Source organism: Triticum dicoccoides, chromosome 6A (genome assembly GCF_002162155.2).
Source record: "Triticum dicoccoides isolate Atlit2015 ecotype Zavitan chromosome 6A, WEW_v2.0, whole genome shotgun sequence".
NCBI classification, from domain to species: Eukaryota; Viridiplantae; Streptophyta; class Magnoliopsida; order Poales; family Poaceae; genus Triticum; species Triticum dicoccoides.
The window spans coordinates 4,783,199-4,798,056 of record NC_041390.1 but is presented as its reverse complement, the minus strand read 5'-3'; the positions used below and the strand labels follow the sequence as shown (position 1 = coordinate 4,798,056).

Here is a 14,858-nt window from a genome sequence, read left to right as displayed (position 1 = left end):
CCTTCTCTTTTTCCACCTCTCCTACTTGGACAAGGAAAGGGAGGGGAGTCCTACTCCCGGTAGGAGTAGGACTCCTCCGCGCCTCCTCTAGGGCCGGCCGCACCCCCCCTTGGATCCTTTATATACGGAGGCAAGGGGGCACCCTAGAACACACAAATTGATCTTCGTGATCGTTCCTTAGCCGTGTGCGGTGCCCCCTTCCACCATATTCCACCTCGGTCATATCGTTGCAGTGCTTAGGCGAAGCCCTGCGTCGGTAGAACATCATCATCGTCACCACGCCGTTGTGCTGACGAAACTCATCCCCGAAGCTTTGCTGGATCGGAGCCCGGGGAGCGTCATCGAGCTGTACGTGTGCTAAGAACTCGGAGGTGCCGGAGTAACGGTGCTTGGATCGGTCGGATCGGGAAGACGTACGACTACTTCCTCTACGTTGCGTCAACGCTTCCACTTCGGTCTACGAGGGTACGTAGACAACACTCTCCCCTCTTGTTGCTATGCATCACCATGATCTTGTGTGTGCGTAGGAAATTTTTTGAAATTACTATGTTCCCCAACAGTGGCATCCGAGCCTAGGTTTTATGTGTTGATGTTATATGCACGAGTAGAACACAAGTGAGTTGTGGGCGATATAAGTCATACTGCTTACCAGCATGTCATACTTTGGTTCGGCGGTATTGTTGGACGAAGCGGCCCGGACCGACATTACGCGTACGCTTACGCGAGACCGGTTCTCCAGACGTGCTTTGCACATAGGTGGCTTGCGGGTGACAATTTCTCCAACTTTAGTTGAACTGAGTGTGGCTACGCCCGGTCCTTGCGAAGGTTAAAACAGCACCAACTTGACAAACTATCGTTGTTGTTTTGATGCGTAGGTAAGATTGGTTCTTGCTTAAGCCCGTAGCAGCCACGTAAAACTTGCAACAACAAAGTAGAGGACGTCTAACTTATTTTTGCAGGGCATGTTGTGATGTGATATGGTCAAGACATGATGCTAAATTTTATTGTATGAGATGATCATGTTTTGTAACCGAGTTATCGGCAACTGGCAGGAGCCATATGGTTGTCGCTTTATTGTATGCAATGCAATCGCGCTGTAATGCTTTACTTTATCACTAAGCGGTAGCGATAGTCGTGGAAGCATAAGATTGGCGAGACGACAATGATGCTACGATGGAGATCAAGGTGTCGCGCCGATGACGATGGTAATCATGACGGTGCTTCGGAGATGGAGATCACAGGCACAAGATTATGATGGCCATATCATATCACTTATATTGATTGCATGTGATGTTTATCTTTTATGCATCTTATCTTGCTTTGATTGACGGTAGCATTATAAGATGATCTCTCACTAAATTATCAAGATAAAAGTGTTCTCCCTGAGTATGCACCGTTGCCAAAGTTCGTCGTGCCCAGACACCACGTGATGATCGGGTGTGATAAGCTCTACGTCCATCTACAATGGGTGCAAGCCAGTTTTGCACACGCAGAATACTCAGGTTAAACTTGACAAGCCTAGCATATGCAGATACGGCCTCGGAACACTGAGACCGAAAGGTCGAGCATGAATCATATAGTAGATATGATCAACATAGCAATGTTCACCATTGAAAACTACTCCGTTTCACGTGATGATCGGTTATGGTTTAGTTGATTTGGATCACGTGATCACTTAGAGGATTAGAGGGATGTCTATCTAAGTGGGAGTTCTTTAAGTAATTTGATTAATTGAACTTAAATTTATCATGAACTTAGTACCTGATAGTATCTTGCTTATGTATGTTTGATTGTAGATAGATGGCCCGTGTTGTTGTTCCGTTGAATTTTAATGCGTTCCTTGAGAAAGCAAAGTTGAAAGATGATGGTAGCAATTACACGGACTGGGTCCGTAACTTGAGGATTATCCTCATTGCTGCACAGAAGAATTACGTCCTGGAAGCACCGCTGGGTGCCAGGCCTACTGCTGGAGCAACACCAGATGTTATGAATGTCTGGCAGAGCAAAGCTGATGACTACTCGATAGTTCAGTGTGCCATGCTTTACGGCTTAGAATCGGGACTTCAACGACGTTTTGAACGTCATGGAGCATATGAGATGTTCCAGGAGTTGAAGTTAATATTTCAAGCAAATGCCCGGATTGAGAGATATGAAGTCTCCAATAAGTTCTATAGCTGCAAGATGGAGGAGAACAGTTCCGTCAGTGAGCATATACTCAAAATGTCTGGGTATAATAATCACTTGATTCAATTGGGAGTTAATCTTCCAGATGATTGCGTCATAGACAGAATTCTCAAATCACTACCACCAAGCTACAAGAGCTTCGTGATGAACTATAATATGCAAGGGATGAATAAGACAATTCCCGAGCTCTTCGCAATGCTGAAAGCTGTGGAGGTAGAAATCAAGAAGGAGCATCAAGTGTTGATGGTCAACAAGACCACTAGTTTCAAGAAAAAGGGCAAAGGGAAGAAGAAGGGGAACTTCAAGAAGAACGGCAAGCAAGTTGCTGCTCAAGAGAAAAAACCCAAGTCTGGACCTAAGCCTGAAACTGAGTGCTTCTACTGCAAGCAGACTGGTCACTGGAAGTGGAACTGCCCCAAGTATTTGGCGGATAAGAAGGATGGCAAGGTGAACAAAGGTATATGTGATATACATGTTATTGATGTGTACCTTACTAGAGCTCGCAGTAGCACCTGGGTATTTGATACTGGTTCTGTTGCTAATATTTGCAACTCGAAACAGGGACTACGGATTAAGCGAACACTGGCAAAGGACGAGGTGACGATGCGTGTGGGAAATGGTTCCAAAGTCGATGTGGTCGCGGTCGGCACGCTACCTCTACATCTACCTTCGGGATTAGTATTAGACCTAAATAATTGTTATTTGGTGCCAGCGTTGAGCATGAACATTATATCTAGATCTTGTTTGATGCGAGACGGTTATTCATTTAAATCAGAGAATAATGGTTGTTCTATTTATATGAGTAATATCTTTTATGGTCATGCACCTTTGAAGAGTGGTCTATTTTTGATGAATCTCGATAGTAGTAACACACATATTCATAATGTTGAAGCCAAAAGATGCAGAGTTGATAATGATAGTCCAACTTATTTGTGGCACTGCCGTTTAGGTCATATCGATATAAAACGCATGAAGAAACTCCATACTGATGGACTTTTGGAACCACTTGATTATGAATCACTTGGTACTTGCGAACCGTGCCTCATGGGCAAGATGACTAAAACACCATTCTCAGGTACTATGGAGAGAGCAACAGATTTGTTGGAAATCATACATACCGATGTATGTGGTCCGATGAATATTGAGGCTCGTGGCGGATATCGTTATTTTCTCACCTTCACAGATGACTTAAGCAGATATGGGTATATCTACTTAATGAAACACAAGTCTGAAAACATTTGAAAAGTTCAAAGAATTTCAGAGTGAAGTTAAAAATCATCATAACAAGAAAATAAAATTTCTACGATCTGATCGTGGAGGAGAATATTTGAGTTACGAGTTTGGTGTACATTTGAAACAATGCGGAATAGTTTCGCAACTCACGCCACCCGGAACACCACAGCGTAATGGTGTGTCCGAACGTCGTAATCGTACTTTACTAGATATGGTGCGATTTATGATGTCTCTTACTGATTTACCGCTATCGTTTTGGGGTTATGCTTTCGAGACGGCCACATTCACGTTAAATAGGGCACCATCAAAATCCGTTGAGACGATGCCTTATGAACTATGGTTTGGCAAGAAACCAAAGTTGTCGTTTCTTAAAGTTTGGGGCTGCGATGCTTATGTGAAAAAGCTTCAACCTGATAAGCTCGAACCCAAATCGGAGAAATGTGTCTTCATAGGATACCCAAAGGAGACTGTTGGGTACACCTTCTATCACAGATCCGAAGGCAAAACATTCGTTGCTAAGAATGGATCCTTTCTAGAGAAGGAGTTTCTCTCGAAAGAAGTGAGTGGGAGGAAAGTAGAACTTGACGAGGTAACTGTACCTGCTCCCTTATTAGAAAGTAGTACATCACAGAAACCTATTTCTGCGACACCTACACCAATTAGTGAGGAAGCTAATGATAATGATCATGAAACTTCAGAACAAGATACTACTGAACCTCATAGATCAACCAGAGTAAGATCCGCACCAGAGTGGTACGGTAATCCTGTTCTGGAAGTCATGCTACTAGATCATGATGAACCTACGAACTATGAAGAAGCGATGGTGAGCCCAGATTCCGCAAAATGGCTTGAAGGCATGAAATCTGAGATGGGATCCATGTATGAGAACAAAGTCTGGACTTTGGTTGACTTGCCTGATGATCGGCAAGCAATTGAGAATAAATGGATCTTCAAGAAAAAGACTGACGCTGACGGTAATGTTACTGTCTACAAAGCTCGACTTGTCGCAAAAGGTTTTCGACAAGTTCAAGGGATTGACTACGATGAGACCTTCTCACCCGTAGCGATGCTTAAGTCTGTCCGAATCATGTTAGCAATTGCCGCATTTTATGATTATGAAATTTGGCAGATGGATGTCAAAACTGCATTCCTGAATGGATTTCTGGAAGAAGAGTTGTATATGATGCAACCGGAAGGTTTTGTCGATCCAAAGGGAGCTAACAAAGTGTGCAAGCTCCAGCGATCCATTTATGGACTGGTGCAAGCCTCTCGGAGTTGGAATAAACGCTTTGATAGTGTGATCAAAGCATTTGGTTTTATACAGACTTTCGGAGAAGCCTGTATTTACAAGAAAGTGAGTGGGAGCTCTGTAGCATTTCTGATATTATATGTGGATGACATATTACTAATTGGAAATGATATAGAATTTCTGGATAGCATAAAGGGATACTTGAATAAAAGTTTTTCAATGAAAGACCTCGGTGAAGCTGCTTACATATTAGGAATAAAGATCTATAGAGATAGATCAAGACGCTTAATTGGACTTTCACAGAGCACATACCTTGACAAGATTTTGAAGAAGTTCAAAATGGATCAAGCAAAGAAAGGGTTCTTGCCTGTGTTACAAGGTGTGAAGTTGAGTCAGACTCAATGCCCGACCACTGCAGAAGATAGAGAGAAAATGAAAGATGTTCCCTATGCTTCAGCCATAGGATCTATCATGTATGCAATGTTGTGTACCAGACCTGATGTGTGCCTTGCTATAAGTCTAGCAGGGAGGTACCAAAGTAATCCAGGAGTGGATCACTGGACAGCGGTTAAGAACATCCTGAAGTACCTGAAAAGGACTAAGGATATCTTTCTCGTATATGGAGGTGACAAAGAGCTCGTCGTAAACGGTTACGTTGATGCAAGCTTTAACACTGATCCGGACGATTCTAAATCACAAACCAGATACGTGTTTACATTAAACGGTGGAGCTGTCAGTTGGTGCAGTTCTAAACAAAGCATTGTGGCGGGATCTACATGTGAAGCGGAGTACATAGCTGCTTCGGAAGCATCAAATGAAGGAGTCTGGATGAAGGAGTTCATATCCGATCTAGGTGTCATACCTAGTGCACCGGGTCCAATGAAAATCTTTTGTGACAATACTGGTGCAATTGCCTTGGCAAAGGAATCCAGATTTCACAAGAGAACCAAGCACATCAAGAGACGCTTCAATTCCATCCGGGATCTAGTCCAGGTGGGAGGCATAGAGATTTTCAAGATATATACAGATCTGAATGTTGCAGACCCATTGACTAAGCCTCTTCCACGAGCAAAACATGATCAGCACCAAGGCTCCATGGGTGTTAGAATCATTATAGTGTAATCTAGATTATTGACTCTAGTGCAAGTGGGAGACTGAAGGAAATATGCCCTAGAGGCAATAAGAAAGTTATTATTTATTTCCTTATATCATGATAAATGTTTATTATTCATGCTAGAATTGTATTAACCGGAAACATAATACATGTGTGAATACATAGACAAACAGAGTGTCACTAGTATGCCTCTACTTGACTAGCTCGTTAATCAAAGATGGTTATGTTTCCTAACCATAAACAAAGAGTTGTTATTTGATTAACGAGATCACATCATTAGGTGAATGATCTGATTGACATGACCCATTCCATTAGCTTAGCACCCGATCGTTTAGTATGTTGCTGTTGCTTTCTTCATGACTTATACATGTTCCTATGACTATGAGATTATGCAACTCCCGTTTGCCGGAGGAACACTTTGTGTGCTACCAAACGTCACAACGTAAATGGGTGATTATAAAGGTGCTCTACAGGTGTCTCCAAAGGTACATGTTGGGTTGGCGTATTTCGAGATTAGGATTTGTCACTCTGATTGTCGGAGAGGTATCTCTGGGCCCTCTCGGTAATGCACATCACATAAGCCTTGCAAGCATTGCAACTAATGAGTTAGTTGCGAGATGACGCATTACAGAACGGGTAAAGAGACTTGCCAGTAACGAGATTGAACTAGGTATTGGATACCGACCATCGAATCTCGAGCAAGTAACATACCGATGACAAAGGGAACAACGTATGTTGTTATGCGGTCTGACCGATAAAGATCTTCGTAGAATATGTAGGAGCCAATATGGGCATCCAGGTCCCGCTGTTGGTTATTGACCGGAGATTTGTCCCAGTCATGTCTACATTGTTCTCGAACCGTAGGGTCCACACGCTTAACGTTACGATGACAGTTATTATGAGTTTATGCATTTTGATGTACCGAAGTTAGTTCGGAGTCCCGGATGTGATCACGGACATGACGAGGAGTCTCGAAATGGTCGAGACATAAAGATTGATATATTGGACGACTATATTCGGACACCGGAAGTGTTTCGGAGAAGTTTCGGATAAAACCGGAGCACCGGGGGGTTACCGGAACCCCTGGGGGGTTAATGGGCCTCATGGGCCTAAAGTGGAGAAGAGGAAGGGGTTGCTAGGGCAGGCCGCGCGCCCCCTCTCCCCCTAGTCCGAATTGGACAAGGAGGGAGGGGCGCCCCCCCCCCCTTTCCTTCTCTTTTTCCACCTCTCCTACTTGGACAAGGAAAGGGAGGGGAGTCCTACTCCCGGTAGGAGTAGGACTCCTCCTGCGCGCCTCCTCTAGGGCCGGCCGCACCCCCCCTTGGATCCTTTATATACGGAGGCAAGGGGGCACCCTAGAACACACAAGTTGATCTTCGTGATCGTTCCTTAGCCGTGTGCGGTGCCCCCTTCCACCATATTCCACCTCGGTCATATCGTTGCAGTGCTTAGGCGAAGCCCTGCGTCGGTAGAACATCATCATCGTCACCACGCCGTTATGCTGACGGAACTCATCCCCGAAGCTTTGCTGGATCGGAGCCCGGGGAGCGTCATCGAGCTGTACGTGTGCTAAGAACTCGGAGGTGCCGGAGTAACGGTGCTTGGATCGGTCGGATCGGGAAGACGTACGACTACTTCCTCTACGTTGCGTCAACGCTTCCGCTTCGGTCTACGAGGGTACATAGACAACACTCTCCCCTCTCGTTGCTATGCATCACCATGATCTTGTGTGTGCGTAGGAAATTTTTTGAAATTACTACGTTCCCCAACAGAGGAGACACATATTTTTTCGGTGGCATGGCGCCAGGGTCAGATGAGGAGAATGGCTGGAACGACGGGGGGTAAGGGGGAGCAATGGGGGAAATGGAGGGAAATGGCGGGTCAAAACGGCGGGAATATGCCTGTTGTCGCCGACAGCGCTTCCCCACGCGCCTTTTCGCTTCAGCCGGTGCCCCCAGGCGCCCCCCGGTGCGTTGGGTTCGGCTCGGGTTCACCGATTGTTATTTCAGAACAAACCTGCGATAAACAACGACCTGGGGCGCAACTGGGGCGATTTTTCGCCGCTGGCGTTAAAAAATACGCCCCGGGGCCTGTTGGGAGGGCGAGTGGAGATGCTCTTATAAGCCTATGCGTCGAGTATCAAAATAAGAAAACAAGGCGACAAATTTTACCTGGCTTATAAGGCCGTAAAATATGCTCGGCATATAGGAAAACCTTAGCATATAAAAAAGGGCCATTTGCATTTCTGTCCCTAACTCGACCACCTAATCAGATATACCCCTAATTCGAAAGCCTGCTCAAATTTGCCCATCCGCCGTTAGGTGCCCTTACACAAACGCCCTTCTGCGCCGTTACCCCGGTCAAACAACTTTGACCGTCATGAAAAAATAGCAAAAAAATCTAAAAGTCTAACTTTTTTAGATCGAAGATACTCATGTGCGCAAGGTGTGTGCAAATTTTCATGTTATTTGGACATTCCAGGAGCTCGTGGCGAGGAAAAAATAGTTAATCTGCACGCTTGGGTGCACAAGGTGCTTGCAAGTTTTTGTGATCAAATGACATGCGAGGAGCTCTAGCAAGAAAAAAACAAAATAGTCATTTTTTCCCGAGTCAAATTTTGTTTTTTTCTCCACGAGCCCCTCCAATGTCCAAACACAACAGAAATTTGCACGCAACTTGCAGACCCGAGCCTCATTGATGCCAAAAAATTTCATATTTTTTGAATTTTCTTGCTTTTTTTGAACTTACTGTTCACAGGCTTACATATTCATTGTTTTTCCTTTGACACGAGCTCCTGGAATGTCCAAACAGCACGGGAATTTCCACGCACATTGCGAACCCGAGTATCTTTGATCCCACAAATTTTCAGATTTTTTAGATTTTTTTTGCTATTTTTTTCAGGACGGTCAAAGCCCTTTGACCGGCTTTGACCTGCTTTGACCGGACATTAACGACACAGAAGGGCATTTCTGTAAGTGCACCTAAAGGCGGAGGGGCAACTTTGAGCAGGCTTTGAAATTAGTGGTAAATATAAGAGTGAGCACAAATTAGGGACATAAATGTAAATGTCCCTATAAAAAAAGAGCCCGACTCACATACCCATCTTTTTTAGAACACGGTACAGATGTACACGCTTATATAAATGCACATACACTCATCCCTATAAACGCACACATGCACACTCTATCCCTATGAGCACCTCTGAGAAACAGAGCCGATACATCATCTTGAGATTGATGAAGTAGCCATAGATGTCTTCGTACTTGACGGGAACGTCTCCCTCCAACTGAACGCACATCACCGGAAGAGTTGAAATAAATTCAGAAAAATATGAGTAGCAGTGTCAAGTCTAGAACTTAAACTTTGCTGGGACATGTGTGTTACCTTTTTGTAAATTTCTCTGCAATTTTGAAAGTTCAATTTCTGAAAGTTCAAAATAATTGGAATTCATATTCGAGTTCAAAATTTCTAAAAGTTACAATTCTGAAAACTCTGATAATTGGAAAGTTGAAAGTTCAAAATACTTAAGCTGAAATTATGAAACCTAAGTCAAGATTTGCCACAATTTATATTAGGTATTCTGCAAGTTCAGAAAAAAATGGGAAATTTCCGAAACTATGAAGCACAAAAAGTGTTAACTTTCCAACATTTGGCAATCTGAAATAGCCCTAAGTTTCTCTATCGGGCATTTAGAGACATTATATAAATGTGCACTTTTCCAGCCCTCTAACGCTGTCAGTATTTTTGATCGCCAGATATATATAGTCGTATCATTTTTTGCTAGTGGCAACCTCTGAGCGCAACGGTTTCTGCGAGTGGCACGGGCTGCCGCTCCCATAAAAAAATTGGCGTTATCTGGTTAGAGTGCGAGCGCGATGTTGGGCCGACACATGCACGGCGTGGCATCCCACCTATTTTTTTTTCTCTTTTCTGTTTTTAATAGTTCGGGATTAAAAAAACATATTTGTAAAATGTTACAGAAATCATAATATGATCATGGATTCAGAAAAAAACATGTTCATGATTTTGGAAAAAATGTTCGCTCTGCATATTCAAAACATGTTCACGTTTTTTAGTATGTTCGTGTATTAAGAAACTGTTCTAGAATTAGAAAAACAAATCTGCAATTCAAGTCATGATTTTTTGAAAATGTTCATTAAAATGAAAAAAATGTGGTTTAAAAAAGTCTTCACAAAACTTCTAATAAACTTCACTGGAAAGAACTGTTCTCTGATTGAAAAGAATTCATGAATACAGAACATGTTAATGGATTTCAAAAAATGTTCAACAAAGCAAAAAAAAAAGTTCATGGATTTAAAATTTTGTTCACAAATTTGAGAAAATGTTCATGAGTTTCAAAAAAGTTCACAATTTCGAAAATGTTCACGAACTTGTAAAAGGTCACAAAGTAGAAAAATGTACATGATTACATTTTTTGTGAATTTGAAAACAAGTTCACGAATTTAAAAAATGTTCATGAAATTCAAAAAGTGTTCATGATTTCAAAATATGTTCAAAATTTTGAAAAGATGATCACAAAAAGGAAAAGGGAAAAATGAAAAAGAAAGAAAAAATAAGCAAAGAAAGAAAAACAAAAAACAGAAAAGAAACAAAAGAAAAAACCAAAAAGGGTTTACAGAAGGTAGAAGAAGGCTGCATCGCTTCGCTCCGAGCCTTCGTCTTCACCAATCCAATCCCTACGCAAACCCTCGCTCCACCGCCCACGACCACACCATGCCGCCGCTGATCGATGACGCCACCGTCGAGATCCTCCTCCGCCTCCCGCCGGACGAGCCCGAGCACCTCTTCCGCGCCGCCCTCGTGTGCAAGCGGTTGCTCCGCATCATCTGCGACCCCGGCTTCCTCCGCAGCTACCTCGCCTTCCACGGCGCCCCTCCCCTCCTGGGCCTCCTTCACAGGCTCATGCTCTCCCAATTGGGCCCACCAGCCCCTCGCTTCGCCTCTGCCACGTCCATGCCCAACTTTCCCTACCCGGGCTCCGACGACCGCCTTGTGACTCCCCTCGATTGCCGCCACGGCCGCATCATCTCCTACCTGAGGCAGGACGATGGTTTGTATTACCATGTCTGGGACCCCGTCATGGGAGACTGCCACGTCGTGCCCATAGCAGGCATCGATTGGCTCATCTAGTCCGTGACAGTGTTGTGCGCTGTCAAAGGCTGCGACCACCACGACTGCCATGGCGGCCCCTTCCGCCTGCTCTTCGTGGCCACTCACGGGCACAACTACAAAAAAATTGCGAGCGTCTACTCATCGGAGACGGGTGAGTGGAACGAGCCAGTGGATCTTCACAACACTTGTGAAGCCTATGCCCAGCATATGCAGGAGGAGCTTGCAGATCCACATTGCTACGACCCCAAGTACATACCCTATATCCAGCTTAGGCGAGGCACCCTTGTTGGAGATCGTCGAGTATGACCTGGGCAAGGATCACTTATCCATGATGGACCCACCACCGGCGGCACGAGACGTGTGCTACATTTCCCTCATGGGGATGGAGGACAGTTCATTGGGCTTTGCCTGCATTCAGGGATCGAGCCTTTATACATGGTCAAGGAAGATGGATACAGCTGAAGCAGCGGAATGGCTACAATACAGGGTCATCGAGCTGGAGAAAACTATACCTGTTGCCAATCCCGATGACAAATGGTTGGCTTTGCGGAGGGTGTGGGTGTCGTCCTTGTTAGCTCAGGTGTTGGCTTATTTACCATCAAGCTCAATTCTGGGAACGTTAAGAAGGTTGACGAGTCTGGAATCTCCTTTACCGTCCTACCCTACATGAGCTTCTACACTCCAGGTATTATACTGGCACATTGCTAAATATGCAGACATAACATGTTGACCTGGTACTTCCTGTTGCTGAATGTCACATCACAAACCCCGTCTCGTAACCACTGGAATTAGTACTAGAACCTAGCTCACCTGGAACAATGACTTAGAGTTGGTTATGAGTTTTGGCCATTAGATAGTGTACATCATGGCACATTGTTATCCGGATTATCACTATTAATTAAGGACTAACTGATCAATGTCCGCCCCTGGTTTCATTCTGCTACTATTAAGTATCAAGTCATTTATTCTCTGTTAAGCAGTTTGCTTGTGAGTCATATTATAGTTACTGCTTGCCTAATGCTTGACTCAGCTACTTGAAACAAAATTATGTGTAATCTATGCCGTTTCCCTTTACTTGACATTTTCAAATGACTTCAGTGCCTTCAAGAGGTCTGTACCAGACTTTTTGGACGAATAGTTGTTGATATAGGATCAAAATCATAACTTAGTTTCACCACAAAACTTTTATCATCTGTAAATAGATTCTAACAGGTTTTTTCACTCCACTAAAAATTTGGGAACTAACGTCAGGCTGTGCTGTCATAAAATTAAATTCACCTCTTGTTTCTGTGGCCATTTCTGAATTCTCTGGACCCATCTCTGATTATTTTTCTGTCGGAAAACCTTGTGTTATCCTATGAAGCAGTCCATGAGAAGCAGGTCCAATAAAATGTCTCCTTTTAGCTGTTGTTGTTGATTGGTCAAATAGTTTAGTTAGGTGAAGTGCCTGCTGGGTGAAAACAAAGATTGCTAAATATTAAGTCAACCTTGTTGATATTTTATTACCAGTTTACCTTGCTTCAATTTTCTTTTCTTAAGATGCATTAAGTTAGTTTCTGGCATAGCTGAAGCTCACATGTCCAATGCAGTCCTATAACTTTTGGAACTAGTTATAAGTAGAACAACACATCTAATTCTAGACTGGACAGTTGGATATGATTTTTGTGCTTGGTGTTTGTTTTTTTCCAGATCGTGGCAGATTGTTGTCTCTAGCGAGGACTCAGTGACCTCTGGTGTGCCGCTAAATAGTGGTGCATTCCACAATGGACGAATCTATCATCTTTAGTCTGCTATTGTTGGCTTCCAAGCTACTAATATTAGGTTATTTTGTTTATGTAGAGCAGTTTAAGCATGAAGGGTGCGAGTCAATTGTGATTGTTTTCGTTCAATTTATCCTGATAATGTGGCTAGAAAATTGTGTTGCAGTTGATTAAGCGTGTTTCTGATCTGTTATGTAGTTTAAGTGTAGTGTGTAAGATGTTCAGTTGTGGTTGTCATGTCAAATTCGCCCTGATCACATTGAGTGCAAACTTCAGTTATGGCTGACTGTGTTTTTGTTGAATTCCTGTTGATCACATCATGGGAAAATTACTGCTGGTTTTTTGCTGGCTTTCTTTCTGTTAAGCAGTTTTAAGTATGAATGGCAAAAGTCATATTGTTCAATTGTGCTTGTCCTACTGAATCTGTCCCAATTATATTATTCACAAACTATATTTCTTTTCAGTATGTCAGTCATATTTCAGTAACAATTTGGTTAATGTTCAAATCAGCTCCATTAAAATTGAAATTATCTGGAGTCACGTTGTTTCAACTTTATAAAAACTGACATGTCATTCACTGCTGGTTTCCTGTCTTAAATGGTTGTCAATTAGGAGTGTAAGACTTTTTGGGCACAGGGTTGGAAGGTTATTTATACTGTCATAAGAAGCAGATCTTATTCTGCAGGCCTTTGAATTCAGGTCTACGTTTGGTATGGAACAGTCTTGTTAAGCAGGAACTATTGCATCATTACATTCTGGAATAAAATAATTCCTTTTTTCTGGAGTCGTCGATCTGCAAATTTGGGGTAGGAAAATTTTCAGTAAATTAACTGAATTTTTTTCTTTCTTGTGTGGTCGTTTGCCGCGGACTCCAAGTCCATGTTGGCATTTTGGTCGTTTTTTGGTCTTTGTGGTGCACGCACACAGTCATCTCTTTTTGGGTGATGTGTGTTTTTTGCCCTCTCCTTTTTGTACTCTTTTCTTCGTGCTTAATGAAATGAAGCATACCGAGCTGCAAGCCCGGTTAGCTATCTCATACTTAGAAATGAAATGAAGCATAGTTTTCCCATGATAGCTCTACTAATTGAGAATGAGCCTCTATCTCTGGATTATGTACCAGTTGCCACTGATTTTATTTTTGAACTAGATGACATCCTCTTCTTGGTTGATTATGCGGATCAAATGAAGTGGGTGGAATCAGCAAGGAAGAAGTGCCTACCTTAAAAGTGTCTCCCCTGATCTTGATGCCACACAGGGACCGCTCACGAAGAGGAGCTCCCATGCATGTATTTCAGGATGTGAAGGAGAAAGGCTCCCATGATTGGCAGCCGCAAAGGCCTGCCACTGGTAGAAGCAGAGAATGGCGAGTGGGTCGCAGGAAAGTCGATATGCTTCCTTGACCAAGCATTCCACTCAGTTCCATCACCGAGGCACATTTTCTTTTTGTCTTTTTGCGCGCACGTAATGCTGTAACTACTATTGCATTTATCCTGATCCCTTGCCAATTCATCTAAGCCAATCTTCACATGGTATACGGAGCCTCCCTCTTCCAATTCATCTAGCCTCCATCGCCTTCCATTCATCCATGAGCTCGGCATGTATTCTTCCACCATTGCTCCTCTGGCCGGCCTCAATGGTCAGGTTACAGAGAAGCTCACCCGGACGAACTACGTCCTCTGGTGCATGCAAGTCACGCCACAGCTGATCGGGGCTGGTGTCTTCGGCTATGCCGAAGGAACAATCAAAGAACTAGAGAAGTTCATTGTCACCAAGGACAAAGACGGCAAGGAAGAAACCTCGACGAACCCTCGTCATCAAGTCTGGGTGCGGGAAGATCAACTGGTATTGGCATATATGCTGGTTAATAACATCCACAAGGCACACGAACTCGGGATTGCGGTGGCGAACATGTTTTCCTCCTAGTCCAGATCGCGCGTGAACAACATCCGTGTCGCCCTCTCCAACGCAGAGAAGGGCACGCAGTCTGTGGACGCCTACTTCGCCTATATGCGCGGCCTCGCCGATGAGCTAGCGGCCGCCGACAAGCCTCTAGATGAGGATGAGCAGATCTACTACATCATCGTCGGGCTGGGTATGGAGTACCAGCCACTAGTGTCGGCCCTCGACGCCCGCACCGAACCCGTCACACTCGACGATCTATTCGCCCAGATGAGCAACTTCGATC

General features: G+C 43.8%; 2 pseudogenes; one reads left to right on the top strand and one right to left on the bottom strand.

Moving 5' to 3' along the window:
- Positions 1–8,747, bottom strand: part of LOC119315431 — an 11,907-nt pseudogene extending 3,160 nt beyond the window's left edge.
- Positions 8,748–14,719: 5,972 nt separating this feature from the next.
- On the top strand, positions 14,720–14,858 carry LOC119319811 (annotated as a pseudogene).